Source organism: Procambarus clarkii, chromosome 52 (genome assembly GCF_040958095.1).
Source record: "Procambarus clarkii isolate CNS0578487 chromosome 52, FALCON_Pclarkii_2.0, whole genome shotgun sequence".
Taxonomy (NCBI): Eukaryota; Metazoa; Arthropoda; class Malacostraca; order Decapoda; family Cambaridae; genus Procambarus; species Procambarus clarkii.
In genome coordinates this window covers 31,550,586-31,557,484 of record NC_091201.1, presented here as the reverse complement: position 1 = coordinate 31,557,484, position 6,899 = coordinate 31,550,586, and positions in this window count along the sequence as shown.

The following is a 6,899-nucleotide window of genomic DNA, read 5'->3' as shown; positions in this document are numbered from 1 at the left end:
TACTCACCTTATTGTGCATGCGGGGGTTGAGCTCTGGCTCTTTGGTCCCGCCTCACAACGTCAATCAACAGGTGTACAGGTTAGAGCCTATTGGGCTCTATCATATCTACACTTGAAACTGTGCATGGAGTCAGCCTCCACCACATCACTTCCTAATGCATTCCATTTGTCAACCACTCTGACACTAAAAAGGTTCTTTCTAATAACTCTGTGGCTCATTTGGGCACTCAGTTTCCACTTGTGTCCCCTAGTGCGTGTGCCCCTTCTGTTAAATAGCCTGTCTTTATCTACCCTATCAATTCCCTTGAGAATCTTGAATGTGGTGATCATGTGCCCCCTAACTCTTCTGTCTTCCAACGAAGTGAGGTTTGATTCCCGTAGTCGCTCCTCGTAGCTCATACCTCTTAGCTCGGGTACTAGTGTGGTGGCAAACCTTTGAATCTTTTCCAGTTTAGTCTTATGCTTGACTAGATATGGACTCCATGCTGGAGCTGCATACTTCAGGATGGGTCTGACATATTTGGCATATAATGTTCTGAAAGATTCCTTTCAGTGTTTGTGTGAATATTTTATAAGAAAGAGACAAATAAACATGTAAGTGAATGAATATGTACACCAATTAATAGTGAATGGGCTGGCATGTGTGAATATTAATGTATACTATGGGCCACACTCACTGAAATATGTTGTCTGTGTGTGTAGATACGTGTAATTGGAGTGACTTATCGACGTGAATTTTTCTGTGTGTATATATCCAATATGAGTGATCCTTGTCATAATTGTGACAGTTTCTGCAATTTGACTGTCGAGACTGTATGTATGTTAGTATATATGTATGTGTGTGTACTCACCTAATTGTGCTTGCGGGGGTTGAGCTCTGGCTCTTTGGTCCCGCCTCTCAACCGTCAATCAACTGGTGTACAGATTCCTGAGCCTATTGGGCTCTATCATATCTACATTTGAAACTGTGTATGGAGTCAGCCTCCACCACATCACTTCCTATTGCATTCCATTTACTAACTACTCTGACACTGAAAAAGTTCTTTCTAACGTCTCTGTGGCTCATTTGGGTACTCAGCTTCCACCTGTGTCCCCTTGTTCGCGTCCCACCAGTGTTGAATAGTTCATCCTTGTTTACCCGATCGATTCCCTGAGGATTTTGTAGGTTGTGATCATGTCCCCCCTTACTCTTCTGTCTTCCAGCGTCGTGAGGTGCATTTCCCGCAGCCTTTCCTCATAACTCATGCCTCTTAGTTCTGGGACTAGTCTAGTAGCATACCTTTGGACTTTTTCCAGCTTCGTCTTGTGCTTGACAAGGTACGGGCTCCATGCTGGGGCCGCATACTCCAGGATTGGTCTTACATATGTGGTGTACAAGATTCTGAATGATTCCTTACACAGGTTCCTGAACGCCGTTCTGATGTTAGCCAGCCTCGCATATGCCGCAGACGTTATTCTCTTTATGTGGGCTTCAGGAGACAGGTTTGGTGTGATATCAACTCCTAGATCTTTCTCTCTGTCTGTTTCATTAAGTACTTCATCTCCTATTCTGTATCCTCTGCCTGGCCTCCTGTTTCCACTGCCTAGTTTCATTACTTTGCATTTACTCGGGTTGAACTTCAACAGCCATTTGTTGGACCATTCACTCAGTCTATCCAGGTCATCTTGTAGCCTCCTACTATCATCCTCTGTTTCAATCCTCCTCATAATTTTTGCATCGTCGGCAAACATTGAGAGGAACGAATCTATACCCTCTGGGAGATCATTTACACATACCAGAAACAGTATAGGTCCAAGGACTGACCCCTGCGGGACTCCACTTGTGACGTCTCGCCAATCTGAGGCCTCACCCCTCACACAGACTCGTTGTCTCCTGTTGCTTAGGTATTCCTCTATCCACCGGAGTACCTTCCCTCTCACTCCAGCCTGCATCTCCAACTTTCGCACTAGCCTCTTGTGTGGTACTGTATCAAAGGCTTTCTGACAATCCAAAAATATGCAGTCTGCCCACCCTTCTCTTTCTTGCCTTATTTTTGTTGCCTGGTCGTAGAATTCAAGTAACCCTGTGAGGCAGGACCTGCCATCCCTGAACCCATGTTGATGCTGTGTTACAAAGTTCCTTCGCTCCAGATGCTCCACTAGTTTTTTTCGCACAATCTTCTCCATCAGCTTGCATGGTATGCAGGTTAGGGACACTGGCCTGTAGTTCAGTGCCTCCTGTCTATCCCCTTTCTTGTATATCGGGACTACGTTAGCTGCTTTCCAAATATCTGGCAGTTCCCCTGTTGCCAGTGATTTGTTATACACTATGGAGAGTGGTAGGCTCAGTTCTCTTGCTCCTTCCTTTAGAACCCAAGGGGAGATTCCATCTGGGCCTATAGCCTTCGTCACGTCCAACTCTAGTAAACACTTCCTTACTTCCCCACTGGTAATCTCAAACTCTTCCAGTGGTTCCTGGTTAGCTATTCCCTCACTTACCTCTGGAATTTCTCCTTGTTCTAAGGTGAAGACCTCCTGGAATTTCTTATTCAATTCCTCACACACTTCCTTGTCATTTGTAGTGAATCCTTCCGCCCCTATCCTTAATCTCATAACCTGTTCCTTTACTGTTGTTTTTCTCCTAATGTGGCTATGCAACAATTTAGGCTGAGTCTTTGCCTTGCTTGCGATGTCATTTTCGTATTGTCTTTCTGCCTCTCTTCTCATCCTGACATATTCATTCCTGGCATTCTGGTATCTTTCTCTGCTCTCCAGTGTCCTGTTATTCCTATAGTTTCTCCATGCCCTTTTACTTTGCTGCTTAGCTAGCCTACATCTTTGATTAAACCATGGGTTTCTCATCTTCATTTCTCTGTTTTCCTTTTGGACTGGGACAAACTTGTTTGCTGCGTCCTTGCACTTCTGCGTGATGTAATCCATCATATCTTGGGCCGTCTTTCCCCTGAGCTCTGTTTCCCATGCTATATCTGTTAGGAATTTTCTTATCCCCTCATAGTTTCCCTTTCGGTATGCTAACCTTTTGGTTTCGGTATCCCTCCTCGAGTTCAATAACCCTTCTTCAATCAAGTACTCAAACACCAGTACACTGTGGTCGCTCATTCCTACTGGGTCCTCAAAACCAATTTCTCTTATGTCGGAGTCGTTCAGAGTGAAGACTAGGTCGAGTCTCGCTGGTTCGTCATTGCCTCTCATCCTTGTGGGTTCTCCGACATGCTGGGTTAAAAAGTTGCTTGTCACTACCTCCAATAGTTTGGCTCTCCACGTATCCTCGCCTCCATGCGGTTCCTTGTTCTCCCAGTCAATCTTTCCGTGATTGAAGTCGCCCATGATGAGCAGGTGGGATCTATTTCTATGTGTGTGTGTGTGTGTGCGCGCGCGCGCAAGAATGTCGCACATTGAAATATGTACCTATGATTATTAAAGTGTACCATCCGAAAAAAAATGTATACCTATTTATTAGTCCATTCTCTCTTTCTGCCTGCCTTCCTGCCTACTAAAACTTGTCCACTCAATATGCTGTTGAATATCTATCTCCAATGGTCCTTTACCGTTAATTAACACATTATTACCAAATAAAGTCAACTACAAATCTCTACACCTTTTTAAGCACGTATCTTCCTTCTAACATGAATCACTATAACTCATATACTTACATCAGTTCGAAACACTTTTCTTATTCCTTCCTGAACACCTTTCCATATATAACCTATCTCCACAAATTAATATCTTAATCACTAAACTGGCAACCCCATGCCATTCAGTCCCCCCACCCCTCATACCCCCCTCTGCTGCTCCCTCCGCCCCCCTACCAACACCTACCCCCCAACCGAGGCCCAAACATAACTACCCTCACCAGAGACAACCCTCCTCCCCCCCCCGCCCCCTGCCCACCAGAGAAAATGGCCGCCACAACGCTATACTTACCCAGCCAAACCCTTCGTTCGCATATGTACTATTTATTGTTGAAAAAAACTTGGAATAAAACATACCGGATTTTCATTCCCTAGTAAAACATACATATATTTATATACAAAACGAGGCCTAAATTAGCACATATTAGGTATTGGATTGCTTGAATCACAAACTCATTTGGACACACATCACACTAAATATTAATTAATGCATCCCTTTAAACACACACACACACACACACACACACACACACACACACACACACACACACACACACACACACACACACACGTGTCAGTTTGCCTAAATTCTCCAATATTCATTCATGAAACTGCGTCACTGGACTGCAACCTCATCGAATAAGCTGTCATGTATTTCTAACTGTCAACACAAACTCACAACTTCACACGTCAATCATTGCAAATGTTGATAAATAGACACTGACAAACCTTACTACGAGATATAATTACAAGTGCCAAATTTTATTCAAAAGGCAACTCCAGCGTGGCCTAGTCGGATAGAACATGTTCTTAATCCGGATAGACCTGCGTTCGAGCCTGTCGGAATGGTTGCAAGTACAGGGCACAGATTTCTCTGTGTGTCCCCTCCTGTAGGAACTTCAGTTTCGATAGATTCTCTGGATAGCCGAAGATTGATTGACTGACCCCATGGAATGTGGGGAAGGGTTGAAATCCGGGGGCCCACGGATGGATACCTGGATCCACTGACCTCGGGCAGGTCATTCAATCCACCTGGATTTCAGGTGGGGAGAAGGGAGGCAATTTGGGTCGACACAAATAGCTTCCTGGACCCAAAACCCCAAAGACACCCGGACAATCAAGACGTACACGGCCTCAGAAGAAACACGGACTCAAGACACAGGATCAAGACACATGCGGACTCAAGACACACACGGGATCAAGACACACACGGACTCAAGACACACACGGACTCAAGACACACACGGACTCAAGACACACACGGGATCAAAACACAGACGGATTCAAGACACACACGGGATCAAGACACAGACGCACTCAAGACACACGGACTCAAGACACACACGGACTCAAGACACACACGGAATCAAGACACACACGGAATCAAGACACACATAGAATCAAGACACACATGGACCCTGACAAGATCCCAAGGTGGAGATAAGGGAGGCAATTTGAGGGGACACAAATGGCATCCTGGACTCAAAACCCCAGGGATAATGACACTGACACTGACACTCATAGACTATGACGGACACTGACACATACGGAATCAAGACTCACACGGAATCAAGACTCAAACGGAATCAAGACACACTTGGAATCAAGACACACACGGAATCAAGACACACACGGAATCAAGACACACACACACTCAAGACACACACGGAATCAAGACACACACGGAATCAAGACACACACGGAATCAAGACACACACACACACTCAAGACACACACGAAATCAAGACTCACAAGGAATCAATACACACACGGAATCAAGACTCACACGGAATCAAGACTCAAACGGAATCAAGACTCAAACGGAAACAAGACACACACGGAATCAAGACACACACGGAATCAAGACACACACGGAATCAAGACTCACACGGAATCAATACACACACGGAATCAAGACACACACGGAATCAAGACTCAAACGGAATCAAGACTCAAACGGAATCAAGACACACACAGAATCAAGACTCAAACGGAATCAAGACTCAAACGGAATCAAGACACACACGGAATCAAGACACACACGGAATCAAGACTCACATGGAATCAATACACACACGGAATCAAGACTCACACGGAATCAATACACACACGGAATCAAGACACACACGGAATCAAGACTCAAACGGAATCAAGCACACACGGAATCAAGACTCACACGGAATCAATACACACACGGAATCAAGACACACACGGAATCAAGACTCAAACGGAATCAAGACACACACGGAATCAAGACACATACACGGAATCAAGACACACAAGGAATCAAGACACGCACGGAATCAAGACACACAGGAATCAAGACACATAGGAATCAAGACACACACACTGACAGAGATAAAAATTTTAAACATCAAAGGAATGTGGCGTTTCTTGTTTGTCAAAAAACTGTTTTAAATTTGTTAACGTGAGAACTGCCAATCATCCATCCATCAATCATCCAGAGAATCTATCGAAAGTGATGCTGCTACAGGAGAGGGATCTGTGCCCTGTAATTGCAACCGTTTCGACAAACTCGAACGCAGCCTGATCATCCGGATTAAAAACACGGCCTATCCGACTAGGCCGACTAGACTCTAGTCAAGTTACTAGTTCAAAGTCTACAAAGTCAAAGTACATTTCTAACTTTTATAAAGAAGAAGTAACCTTTTTTTCAACCTATGGGAGACAAATCATTGAATATGCAACCCCAGCCTGTTTTCCAACAGAGCTGAGAGTTATGAGTTACATAACTTCTGGAAAAACTACTTGCCAGGGTTAAGGAACAAACAAGACGTCAGTTATGCGGTAGTATGAGGTTGAAGGTGGTGTGTGTCCTCCCTACACCAGCCATCTTCACCACATCCAAGCTTCACTCTCACCCATAACTTGCTTATCCTCTTTGTTTACATAACTGCAACATTAAAGTTCACCCAACACTCAATATTTGTGTACCTATTTGTAGGACCATCGTGCACTACCACAAGTTTCTCGGAACACTTCTGGCAAACTCTACGGTCCGCCGTTGCCGGATTCCGTCAACATGATATGAGCTCCTCAACCACCAGCAAGTTAAAACCATCATAACGACAATAATAAACAGTGAACATAATTCTGGCTGTGGATGGTGTTGTGTCCTCGGGAGACTTGATCCAACATTATCTCCCAACAGACAGGGCCGGTCTTTAGGGTCGTCCAGTTACAGCCAGCAACCCAGATTGTTCAGTTCTTGCAGTTTGAGTTTGAACAAATACAACAGTGAGTCAG